Consider the following 13,615-nt stretch of genomic DNA (forward strand, 5'->3'; position numbering starts at 1 on the left):
TTTTCCTCAAATTCGGATAGATTTATTAAATTCAAATTGCTTCATTTGAATTCAGGTATTTGGAAATTTCCTTCTTCTTGATTTAAAATTACTTTTTTATTTGAATTTAATTATTTTTCTCTCTGAACATAAAATTTTGGCACGAATCTAATGTTTTTCAAAGTAACTTGACTTATCACAACTCTTCCTAATTCAGTTATATCTCAAATAATTCTCATGATTTCAGTTATCATTTTTAGTGATTCAGTGAATTCTCATTTGTTCAGTTATTTTGTGTTAACTCAGGTGAATTGTAATTGATTTACAAACCTATTGACACGTCAATTCAGCGAGTTGTTGTTTCCTCGCATTATTGAAGAATCGTATGTCAATGATGAATTTCAAACTAGTGGAAAAGTTATGCTGCAAAGACACAGAAAATGTTCGGAAAGCATAATTCAGATTGATTGAATGACTAATTATGAACCCTAACGGCATATCAATCATCTAAAATCTCTAGTTTTATGCATACATCGATAATTGGAAGTGTTTTATAACATTAAATCTTAAATCCGCTGATTTATTTCGAGATTTATTTTTATTTTCACTCGTGTATGTGTGTTTCGTAGTATTGTGTAGCTGGGCATTCGCTTATTTTCACACACACGAGTGTGCGTCCGTGGGTGTGCGGCCGGCAGCGTGTGCCGCGGCAACAATACCGAGGTCAGCGCTCGAGAAGGGGTACAACAGCGAGTGAGGGGAGGTGCCGATATTTACTTTGTAACCGAATAATAATAATTCACCCAGACGAACAAAACAGCAATTTCCGTGGCGGCAAATCCAGATGAAATGGTGCACTCTGATTGGCTTAACGCTATCGCTTATAATTCAAAAACTATGCGTCGGACCACCTTCCGGTGAAGAAATTCTCGGTTTCATTTCAGTCAGGTATCACGCTGGCTGGTCCGTGTCCCTCAATTTAGGGACACCCTGTATATATATTATACATTAAGATGATTAAATATAAATGGAGGTAATTAAGTTGAATGATTTAATAAAGTAAGAACATAATTAATTTAAATAAATTATTTTTCTCAAATTGAAGAATAATTAATGTTCAAAAATTGAAAATATGAAATTAAATAAATAATTATTCATCTATCTGTATGTTTTATTTAAACCTTATAATAAGTTCTAATCCATTGTATAAATGTTCCAAATTACAATTCATAAAGTAAATCAAATGGCATTTTCCTAATAAGTAATATTTTTATTTCCATTAATATGTGATTATAAGATATATAGGATTTTTCTTATAATTATATTCATTTTTAATGAATTCAATTATTGTGAAAAAAAATTTTTTTTTTCTAAATTTCTCTTTCTTTCTAAAGTAAATTAAAAATTATAATATATATATGTCAGAAACACACAAATAACGTGTGTTAAAAATAAAATAGAGACAGCAAGAGTGTGCTCTCAAGACACAATAAATATCTCACTGACGGCCGCAGTGACACAGCGTACAGAATTTATTAAATGATTTGATACAAAGATTAAAAGATGCAGAATAATCGTTATAAAGAGATTTCTCGATGGTGGTGCTAGCGGAGTGTATTGCGCACAGCCTTTTCAAATTATGTTCTTTCTGACTCGATGACTCGAGCGAGAGTGCCCAGAATGCATTCCCCAAAAGCCTGAGACCTCTTCGTCCTTCTTTATTCTTTATGACCCAGGCCTCTACGCGATACAACACACTCGTGGTACCTGCACCACGCACCCCCAATAGGCTAAGTATTTCTTAAGCATCCTGACGACATCTGATCACTCGATGTTCGACTTATGACCCTCCATAAATGTCATAAGAAGGTCGAGTGCGTCGTCCAGACTTCGTCCTTGACGGCGATGCGACATATACCGGGACAATCTCTTGAAACTATACGTACAATGTGTATGCGCCAAATAATTCAATCTCATTGGTCGGTGAAATCGCTCTGTGGCGATGTTTTCGTTTGCTGAGCAGAGCGCCAACGTACACAAAATGAAACTAAAGCTTTAAATCTCTCGCGCGTAAAGCCATGCATTGAGGTTATGCTGTTGTTTATTTTTACGTAACGTGAATTGTTTAAGAAGAACAGTATCGTTCAGCAATACCGCGGTCGATCTCGGAAGATATCCAACCTACGCAATAAAGAATTTAACGGAAAAGCAAATATCGAATGATACAGAAATTGGGTGTTATTTATTGAAAGAAGAAATTTGAAATTCAATGTGAAATGTCATTAACAAGTGGGAGTCTGGACAAACAGAGGTAGGTAAGTAAAAACAAAGTTTATTGTGAACAGATTCTTCATTTACATAAAATTAAAAATGCGTCTCATTAACGATTTATGTTTTGTGCATTTTATTGGAAATTAGTTGTATCAAAAAACACCAAAAGATCCTGTCTGATAATAATAGCTTCTAATATTTCCAAATACGGAATAATTCATTGTCAAAGCGGGACTAAATTTGTCAGGCATGGAAGCATGTAGGTACATTTCTAATCACGTGATCTTTGACTATTAAAATATTTTAACATGGATTCAATGATAAAATTAGTTTTTTTTTCAGCATGCTCAAAGTTTGAACTTTGATTAACACGAGGAAAATTATGCCTTACCTGATGGTCAAAACGTTTAGGTGGCAAGGATCCTGGTTTCTCAAGCGGTGCAATCATTATGACCATCGAACCTGGTTGTTCCGCCAGACATCAGGTGCCAGAGTGAATTTCATCAGGCCATCGCCACCTTCTTAACATCAGTTGAGGCAAAATTGAAGAGCGGGATATACTACAGATCATAATGGCTGAATATCCCATCATTTTGCTTTGATCGAGCCAATAGCGATGAGTTTGTTACTTAACCGTTGCTGCCAATTCATTCTACCGAGGATTCATTCTGTGCACCATTGCAATTCAAGCATTATTATTGACAAGCATTGTTTTTCAAACTTTATACCATTTAATTTGGTATCTTATTTTGAAGCTTACTTTTACTCTCTTTGGCATTCAATTCAGATAAATAGTTTTTCAAGTCCTCAATTAGATTCTAGGGTTGAATTTTTCCAAGCAAACTGAATCAATCTAAATCCAGAATTGTTAAATGACTTCGGTTAAAAATGTATTTAAATTCATTCTTAGTTGACGGTGTCATCAGGCTAGCTAGTTGCACGATAACTTTAAACCAAATTCAATTTTACACTCTTTATAGGGTCCTACGCTAAGACTGGAAGCTTGTGAATCTCAATTTACCGCAATTATTTCTGCATTTCATGTTAGCATTGTCTGGAGCAAAAAAAATCTTATTTTAAGATTGGAAACGGAACCTGAAACGTAGAAGTTATTCAGTAGCACGAATTGAAAACCAAGAATTTTATAATGGTTTCTGCAACAAAGGGACTCTTTCCAAATATCCTTGTTAGAAGATGATGTTCGGAGGACTATGAACAAGATATTGTATCGGATTACATTATTTGAAAAAAATTCTTCATGAACTTCCTTAAAAATTAGACATTAATTCATTCTGATGGAATAAGGGACACAATCTTGAATCCGATAAGTCAATATCCTCGTAATAATTTTCTGACATTACTCTAAAACATGATTGTCCTTGAAGCTAATTGTGACGTTAAGGCGCATTTTGAGAAAGTTGATTTTCAACTTGTGTCATAGGATGTGATCTACGTTCCTGGTTTCTACGCTTCCGATTAGATTTTCTTTGTTGCAAACCGCACTAACATGAAATACAGAAATCATTTTAATAAATCTAATATTACTTGAATTTTCAATTTGAGTATTAGGTTCCCGTCATTAATTTGATCGAACATCATTGAAAATTTGCGAAATGAACTCTGATAATCATTAGAAAATTTTTAATAGTAGTAGCAATAATTTACTGATCGGAAAAAATACATTGACTATCGACTATTTGTAAATTTTGTTGAACTATTTTCGAGAAAAAAAAAGATTCACCATTCTGTTACAGATAGTGAGATATTTAAATTTCTTGAACGCTCGGCTTAATGTCTCATTTTCAAAAGTGATAAAATTCAATATTACCACCTGAAATCACAAGAGAGTGAGAAAGTTGCTTAGTTACTGGAAAGTGGCGATGATCTTTGTACGTGTGATAAATTGAATAGGCAGATAACAGTAAATATTAGAGATGTAATTATTTTGGCCGTATCACCTGTTGATAGAAAAAAACTTCATTGTTATTGCTAATGTACGAAATAATAAAAGTGATCAAATAAAATGTTCCCACCTACCTGCTGCGTTTCTTCCAAGCACCCAACATTTAAACAGATTTCTCATTTCAGTCGAATAAAGCCAATTTTCAAAGAGCATTAGCATCAACTTTCCGAGTCACTACCTCGACTGTTTGAGATTCTGACCTCAAAAATTCGTATGAACTACATCACCGCCAGAAGCAGAGTTTGACAGCTGAAACTCGGAGTCGCCAGCCTGTCCGAGCAGCCGATAAAACTCGCGCATGCGCATTATATGTATAGTTTCAAGAGATTGTCCCGGTATATATATGTATATATATATATATATATTATATATTATACATTAATATATTATACATCAATATAATTGAATATAAATGGAGCTAATTAAGTTTAACAATTTAATAAAATAAGAAAATAATTAATTTGAATAAATTATTTTTCTTAAATTGAAGAATAATTAATATTTGAAAATTGAAAATATAAAATCAAATGAATAATCATTTATCTATCTGTATGTCTTCTTTAAACCTTATAAGAAGTTCTAATCCATTGTATAAATGTTCCAAATTACAATTCATGAAGTAAATTAAATGGCATTTTCTTAATGAATAATATTTTTATTTTAATTATTATGTGAGCAAATGACTGAAAAATATATAGGATTTTTTCAATAATTTTATTTGTTTTTAATGAATTTAATAAATGTAAAAAAAAATTTTTCGTCAAAAATTTCTCTTTTTTTAAAAGTAGATGAAAAATTATAATATATATATATATACAGGGTGTCCCTAAATTGCCTCCCACGGACTAGCCAGCATGATACCTTGTTCAAATCCAACCGAGAATTTCTTTTCCGGAAGCTCGTCCGACGCATAGTTTTTGAATTATGAGCGATAGCGCTAGGCCAATCAGAGTGCACCATTTCATCTAGATTTGCCGCCACGGAAATTGCTGTTTTGTTCGTCTGGGTGAATTATTATTATTCGGTTACAAAGTAAATATCAGCACCTCCCCTCACTCGCTGTTGTACCCCTTCTCGAGCGCTGACCTCGGTATTGTTGCCGCGGCACACGCTGCCGGCCGCACATCCATGGGCGCACACTTGTGTGTGTAAACAGAAGCGCATCCTCAAGAATAAGGGATACAGCAGCGAGAAAGGGGAGGTGACGATATTTAATTCGTATGCGAATAATAATAATTCACCCAGACGAAAAAAACAGCAATTTCCGTGGCGGCAAATCTAGATGAAATGGTGCACTCTGATTGGCCTAGCGCCATCGCTTATAATTCAAAAACTATGCGTCGGACGAGCTTCCGGAAAAGAAATTCTCGGTTGGATTTTAACGAGGTATTATGCTGGCTAGTCCGTGGGAGGCAATTTAGGGACACCCTGTATATATTATACATTATTATAATCAAATATAAATACATTTATTCATATATATATATATATTGTGACGTGGATTTTTCCCGTTCCTCGGTCACTCGGAGGAAATGACCGAGAACTTACCGCGTGCACAATAATTTGGCGTCCACGATGTACCCTGGATCTAAAACAATATCGCAAAGTTTTTGTTGGGCGCCTGGCGTGATTAACACGCCTCGAAATCATTAATGCGCTATTCCTCGGGCATATGCTCGATAGCTCAGTACCGCGGAGAGGGGAGGGGTAATTTTTGGAAAGAGAGAGACACTCGAAATACACACGCTACTTAACAGAAGTAAAATAATATCTCATATTTCCCAATAGCGGTAATACAAACAAAAAAAAAAAGATAATCCAAAAGTCGCTCATCGCGAGTCTAAAATTAAACAGAAAATTACACGTAACCTACTCTATTTCTTACTCTAATGAGCTCGCGGCTCCCAAACTAAAACGACACTCAAAGATCACAAAATCCTCATACGCAATTCTTTATTTGCAAATTCGCTATTTGTTCTCCATGGCGATTATTGCTCGAAACGAAACGAAAACTAATTATTCGACGGTGCGCCGTCGGGCTACCGAACAGACGGCGTCCTCAATCTCACCCGAGATCTCATCCGACTCGGAGCTTCGACGCTACCGCGAGCTGCCCTAAATCTAAATGAATCCGCAAACGTTACTGTATTTTAAACGCAAGCAAAACTCAATGCTCAAACTTCTCGTCTCAACTGCTGCTCAACGCAACGGCAATTTCGACTATACATCACCTCAACTCGACCAAAAACTATCTTAACTAAACGGCAACTTAACTAAGCGCAAGGACCACTACATTTAACTTCAACTAAACTCAAGCTCAAGGTAACGCAACTCAATCTACATTATCTTAACTAACGGGTACGGAACTCAATGCAGGCGCAACTAAACGTAACCTAAACTATACACAATCGCAACGCATCCGAAATCAAATCTTTTCAAAATCCTCCGAAACGTTGCCCGCTAATCCGAGCACTCCAATTCGGCACTTCCCGACCTACTCGAGAGGTGACACTTAAAAAACCCGATAACGCGGCTCGACCCGGTACAGCGAAATTCGACTATACTTGATTTCACTCACGAGAAAGACTCAACTAATACCCGTGACTCTACTCAACTTTCTCAGGAACTCAAAATTTACTCTACTCTAACACGTGTTCTCAGGCTACGGTCATCAAGCAAAAGAATCGGCAAAAGAATTTCGAGTACCTCTCTACAACGCAAATCCAAAACGGCTATCCGGTACTCGGCAAGCCTTTTCGTAATCATGCTCGAAATTCAATCGCGGGGATAGAAGCAGCGCTTACCTTCTACATCCTTGCAACTCCTTTTTCATTCCCCTCGCGATTTTTGGGTGACTCCATTACTTCGCGAAACTCCCCAAAACGCGACTACTTGTCACGACCGCCAGAACTGGAGTGGTTTCAAAAACCTACTACCTGCCGCAACACGGATCTCGATACGCCATCCCACACGTGACGTCATACCCACAAGAATACGCAATAATCGATCCATCATCGATTTTGTCGATCGCGCAACTCGACGCGCACCTTCGATAGCATCGCTGCGCAGAACTTAAAGCTAGATCGCAATCTCGTCCTCCGCGCAGCTCCATGACGTCTTGGCGGTGAGCGTGGTGCTCCCTCGTCGCTAGTCGGTCCGTCGCAAGTTCGCCGATCAATTGTTGGCGGGGCGAAGGGGAGAGGCTGCGGCGCGCCGGCCGCCAGCGAGAATCGCATCCACCTTGGATTCCCGCGATGCGGGGATTTGCGTCGGCTCCCCCTCCGCAGCCTCGACATCCTTCCTTCGCAATTGTCACTAGTTCGTCACTTCGCAATTTCCTCGAATTCGGTGTCGACTTCTTGCCTGATGCCGTTGTAGCTCGAAAAATAAAAAAAAACAAAACAAACCTGAAATATCTTACGCTATTCGCTAAGGTGTCCCCTCTTGTAGTTTCGGATGCGCGACTCTAGTCCTGGCGCTCTTTTGCAAAAACTTCGCGACTCAATTTCCGAAATTCCTAAATTTTGGTTTCGCCCAGGGTGCAAAGAGCCCCTTGTAACGGGCATCAAAAATGCCACGTTACAATATATATCATACATTAATATCATTAAATATAAATACATTTATCTATATACATATATATTATACATTAATATAATTGAATATGAATGGAGGTAAATAAGTTAAACAATTTAATAAAATGCGAAAATGATTATTTGAATAATTATATAAAAATGCGCGGGGACGCCCCGCATTGCGTCCGACAGTCGATCACAGGCCGCGAGGACATGGGTCTATTACGGTCAAATTCGTGCAAAAGGCAATACGCGTCGTCCCAGAGTCGATCTGTGGCAGTGGGGACTCGACACGAGCAGCGTCAGAGTTGAGCAGACGGCAATGATGGGCGTCCCGCAGTCGATCAGAGGCCGTGGGGACACGTGTCAAGTCCGTTCAAAGTCGAGCAAAAGGCAATGCGCGTCGTCCCTGATACGATCCGTGACAGAGGGGAATTGACACGAGCACGGTCGAGGTCGAGCAAAATGCAATGCGCGTCGTCCCTGAGTCGATCGGTGGAAGAGGGTACATGACACAAGAACGGACGAGGTCGAGCAAAAGGCAATGCGCGTCGTTCCAGAGTCGACTTGACACGAGCACGAAGAGAGTCAGGCAGGACACAATGCCGGGCGTCCGGCAGTCGATCACAGGCCATGAGGACATGAGTCTATCACGGTCAAAGTCGTGCAAAAGGCAATGCGCGTCGTCTCTAAGTCGATCCGTTGCAAAGGGTATTTGACACGAGCACGGTTGAGATCGAGTAAGAAACAATGCGCGTCGTCCCAGATATGACCAGTGGCAGAGGGGAATTGACACGAGCACGTTCGAGGTCGAGCGAAAGGCAATGCGCGTCGTCCCGGAGGCGATCGGTGAAAGAGGGTACATGACACGAGAACGGTCGAGGTCGAGCAAAAGGCAATGCGCGTCGTACCGGAGGTGATCAGTGACGGCGTCGACTCGACGCAAGCACGATGAGAGTCGAGCAGGATGCAATGAGGGGCGTCCGGCAATCGATCAGCAACCGTGGGGCCACGCGTCAAACACGGTCAAAGTCGAGTAAAAGGCAATGCGCGGCGTCTCTAAGTCGATCCGTTGCATAGGGTACTTGACACGAGCACGGTTGAGATTGAGCAAGAGGCAATGCGCGTCGTCCCCAAATCGATCCGTGGCTGAGGGTAATTGACACAAGCACGGTCGAGTTCAAGCAAAAGGCAATGCGCGTCGTTCCACAATCGATTAGCGATGGCTTCGACTTGACACGAGCACGATGAGAGTCGAGCGGGACCCAATGTGGGGCGTCTGGCAGTCGATCACAGGCCGCGAGGACATGAGTCTATCACGGTCAAAGTCGAGCAAAAGGCAATGCGCGTCGTCCCAGAGTCGATCCGTGGCAGTGGGGACTTGACACGAGCAGCGTCAGAGTGGAGGAGGAGGCAATGCAGGGCGTCCGGCAGTCGATTTCAGGCCGTGAGGACATGTGACAAGCACGGTCAAAGATGCGCACGAGGTAATGCGTGTCGCCCGGAAGTCGATCCCGTTTTTCTAAATTCATGGGTGATTAATTTTCGAGTATTAAAAATATGAAATCAAATGATTAATTTTTTATCGATCTGTGTGTTTCCTTAAAACTTCCTGATAAGTTCCAATCCATAGTATAAATGTTCCGAATTACAATCCATAAAGTACATCGAATGGCATTTTTTGAGGGAATAATATTTCCATTATCATTAATGTGTGCGAAAAATGAAAAAAATGTAAAGGATTTTTTTAATAAGTACAGTTATTTCTGAGAAATTTGATTATTGTAAAAATTTTATTCAACATTTTTTTTTTCAGAAGTAAACCGAAAATTTTGAAATGTTTGAATAGAATATGAATCATAAATTTATTCATCATTTTTTTATTTTAATCAATTATGTATATAAACAGATGTTACATTGATATAATTCATGTTCAAAAATTGAAAATATGAAATCAAATAACTAATCATATATCTATCTGTATGTTTTCTTCAAACTTTTTAATAAGTTACAATCTATTGTATAAATGTTCCTAATTATAATCCATAAAGTACACGTAATGGCATTTTTTGATTGAATTATATTATTATCATAATTAATGTGTGAGCGAATAATGAAAAAATGCGACGGATTTTTTAAAAAATTACAATCATTTTTGAGAAATTTAATTACTGTGAAAATTTTTTTTTCAACATTTTCCTTTTTTTGGGGGTAAATTCAAATATATAATATATATGAATGTGATATACATAATAAATTTATTTGTCATTATATTATTGAATAAATTATATATTTATACGAATGATACATTAATATAATTGAATATGAATGGAGGCAACTGAATTAAATAATTTAATGATATGAAAAATAATTTACCTCAATAATTAATTTTTCTAAATTTAAAGAATAATTAGCTTTGAAAAATCAAAAATATGAAATAAGATATTTAATTATATATCTATCTCTGTGTTTTCTTCAAACATTCCAATAAGTTCTAATCCATTGCATAATTGTTTCAAATTGCAATCCATAAGCGACATTGAATGGCATTTTTTTAATAAATATTACTTTTATTCTGATTAATATGTGAGCAAACAATTGAAAAATATATAGAATTTTTTTGAAAATGATATTTATTTTTGAAAATTTAATTAATGGTTATTGTTTTTTTTCCGAAATTTTTTTTTCAAAAGTAAATTAAAAATTATAATATACATAATAAATTTATTTTTAATTTTTTTTTTCTTTCAATTAATTATATATGTATATATACAAATCATACATTATTGTGATTGAATATAAAAATGAAGGCAATTGAATTGAATAATATGATGGTATAAAAAATAATTAATCGGGGTTTACCATTTTTCTTGTATTCAAGAATAATTGATTCTCAAAAATTAAAAATCTGAAATCAAATAACTAATCATATATCTTTTTGTGTATTTTCTTTGAACTTTTTAATAAGTTGTGACCCATCGTATGAATGTTTCAAAGTACAATCCATGAAGTACATCAAATGGCATTTTTTTAATGAATTATGTTTTCATTTTCATTAATATGTGAACAAATAATCAAAAAATATATAGGATTCTTTTCATAATTATATTTTTCTCGAAAAATTTCAATTATTGTGAAGATATTTTTCGATGAAAATTCTTCTTTCTTCAAAAGTGAATTGAAAATTATAATATATTTAAATGAAATACATATAATAAATTTATTCATCATTTTTTCCATTTGAATAATAATATATATCTACAAATTATACATTATCATAATTGAATATAAACGGGGGCAATAAAATTGAATAATTTGATGATATTGAAAATAATTAATCCGAATTAATCTTTTTTATTGAATTGAAGAATAATACATTTTCAACAATTAAAAATATGAAATTGAATAACTCATCATTCATCTATCTGTATGTTTTCATCAAACTTTTCACTAACTTATAATCCATTGTGGAAATGTTCCAAATGGTATCCATAAAGTACATTAAATGGCATTTTTCGATTGGATACCATCTTTATTATAATTAATATGCGAGCGAAAATTGAAAAATATGTAGAATTCTTCTAATGATTATATTCATTTTCAAAAAATTTCATTCATGTGAAAATTTTTTTTTAATTCTTTTTTTTCTAAAAGTAAATTAAAAAATATAATATATACAAATATAGTATAAATGATAAATTTATCATTTCATTCACTCAATCAATCATATATATTCACAAATTATAGATTAATATAATTGAATATGAATGGAGGCAACTGAATTAAATAATTTAATGATATGAAAAAAATAATCCAAACGAATCATAAGTAGTATAGGGGAACTTTGGGGCGTCACAACAAACCCCCCTCGCACCCCTCTCCGGCGCCAGCCCCTCGCCTAGGAGTGACTTTGGGACGCCATCCCCTTCCCCCGCCGCCCCTCGCCGAGGAGTGACTTTGGGACGCCATCCCCTTCCCCCGCCGCCCCTCGCCGAGGAGTGACTTTGGGACGCCATCCCCTTCCCCCGCCGCCCCTCGCCTAGAAGTGACTTTGGGACGCCATCCCCTTCCCCCGCCGCCCCTCGCCACGGAGCGAATTTTGGGACGCCATCCCCTTCCCCAGCCGCCCCTTGCCACGGAGCGAATTCTGGGACGCCATTCCCTTCCCCCGCCGCCCCTCGCCGAGGAGCGAATTTTGGGACGCCATCCCCTTCCCCCGCCGCCCCTCGCCGAGGAGTGACTTTGGGACGCCATCCTCTTCCCCCGCTGCCCCTCGCCGCGGAGCGAATTTTGGGATGCCATCCCCTTCCCCCGCCGCCCCTCGCCACGAAACGAATTTTGGGGCCCCTTCCCCCGCAGCCCCTTGTCTAGGAGGTATTTTATTCTAGAAGCTTCTCCGGACGACCACCCCTTTCCCGCAACCCCTTACCAAGGAGCGGTTTTTCCGCCTCGAAGTTCCGCGGCTCGTCAGCCCTTCGCCCGCGACCCCCTCGCCACGTGGTGAATATCGTGTAACGACCCCTTACCCCGGGTACCGTTGACCGCGAATCAGATTCCGGACTCTACGGGATGGCCTCTGGGCCTGTGCACCCTGACCACGGGACGATCTCCTTTCCCTTACCCTGGTGCTGTGCGGCCGATTCTGGGGCCATCTACCCATCTGGTCCCGCTACCTCCGTTCACGAAGCGAACTCTGCGACTTGGACGTTTGGGGTTACAGGTCCTCCACCCCGGCTCTTGTTCTTTCTCCATCCCTGCTCTCTGTGTCGGGTGCTCGTGTCACTGACCTTACCCAGCCGTCAGTGTTTATCCTAAGGTTTACGTGCGCTTGGAAAATATAGAATGCAAGACTATAGGCATACTTAGATGTACGAGGATCACGGTGGGTGGGTGAGGAAACAGAAGTCAATTGTGGATTGCATAGAAAAATCAAATCTCATCCTCGCAGGTTTATTCGGTTAACACAGGTGCAAATACATACATGGTTATTACAGATAACGACTAAGTGATAATTACAATGTTCTTATAATTACACAAGATATGTTATCAAGGTTTTTTATTTACCAGCCTTATAATCAGCAACATTACAATTCTCAGAGGTACAACATTGAAGACAACTTATAGGATAAATGTGATTTGAATTAATGGTGTTAGTTTTGCGTTTTGTGACATGGGCTATTCGGTTGTGGAATAATTCTGCGATACGATCGTTTCTTTCGAGGTCAGGAGTAAATATATTGAGAAAATCCCGCAGAGAAAAACCAGCAGCCATAAAGTGCATAAACATAATACAAAATTGTCCACATACATCAGAAGTGAGGCTTTGAAGTTGTCTGTCGTTCCAGTTGTATCGTCTGCAATTTCTTCGTAAAGTCCGCTTATGGTGAGGGACGAATGGTGGTAATCCGAAGCTGTCGAAGTATGTACCGTGTCCGGAGAAACTGACGAAAAATGCCACCCAGTAGCTACCGGGGCGTGTGTGATCATCCGTGTTTGACACAAAGGCTGTCGGGCGTGTCCAGATGAGGGGTATCTGATCCGCTGCAAAAACCCCGGTCTTCCCGTTCGGAATCGCCGGCATCGCGCTCCATATCTGTAGACAGTCCATTTTGTACCTCGTCTTCTTCTCCTTCTTCTTCTTCTTCTTCTTCTTCTTCGCCCTCGTTATCAGAGATAATCATACCACTCGTAGAAGATTGTGAGGAGGTATGTGAGTCAATCGCAGTAGTAAGTATTTCGTAGGGAACGGTAACTTCGCCGTCTGACGTAGGCGCAGACGGATCCGAAGAGATTTTCAGTGAAGCAACTGACTCTGGTATTACTGGTT

This window comes from Neodiprion fabricii, chromosome 2 (genome assembly GCF_021155785.1).
Source record: "Neodiprion fabricii isolate iyNeoFabr1 chromosome 2, iyNeoFabr1.1, whole genome shotgun sequence".
Lineage (NCBI taxonomy): Eukaryota > Metazoa > Arthropoda > Insecta > Hymenoptera > Diprionidae > Neodiprion > Neodiprion fabricii.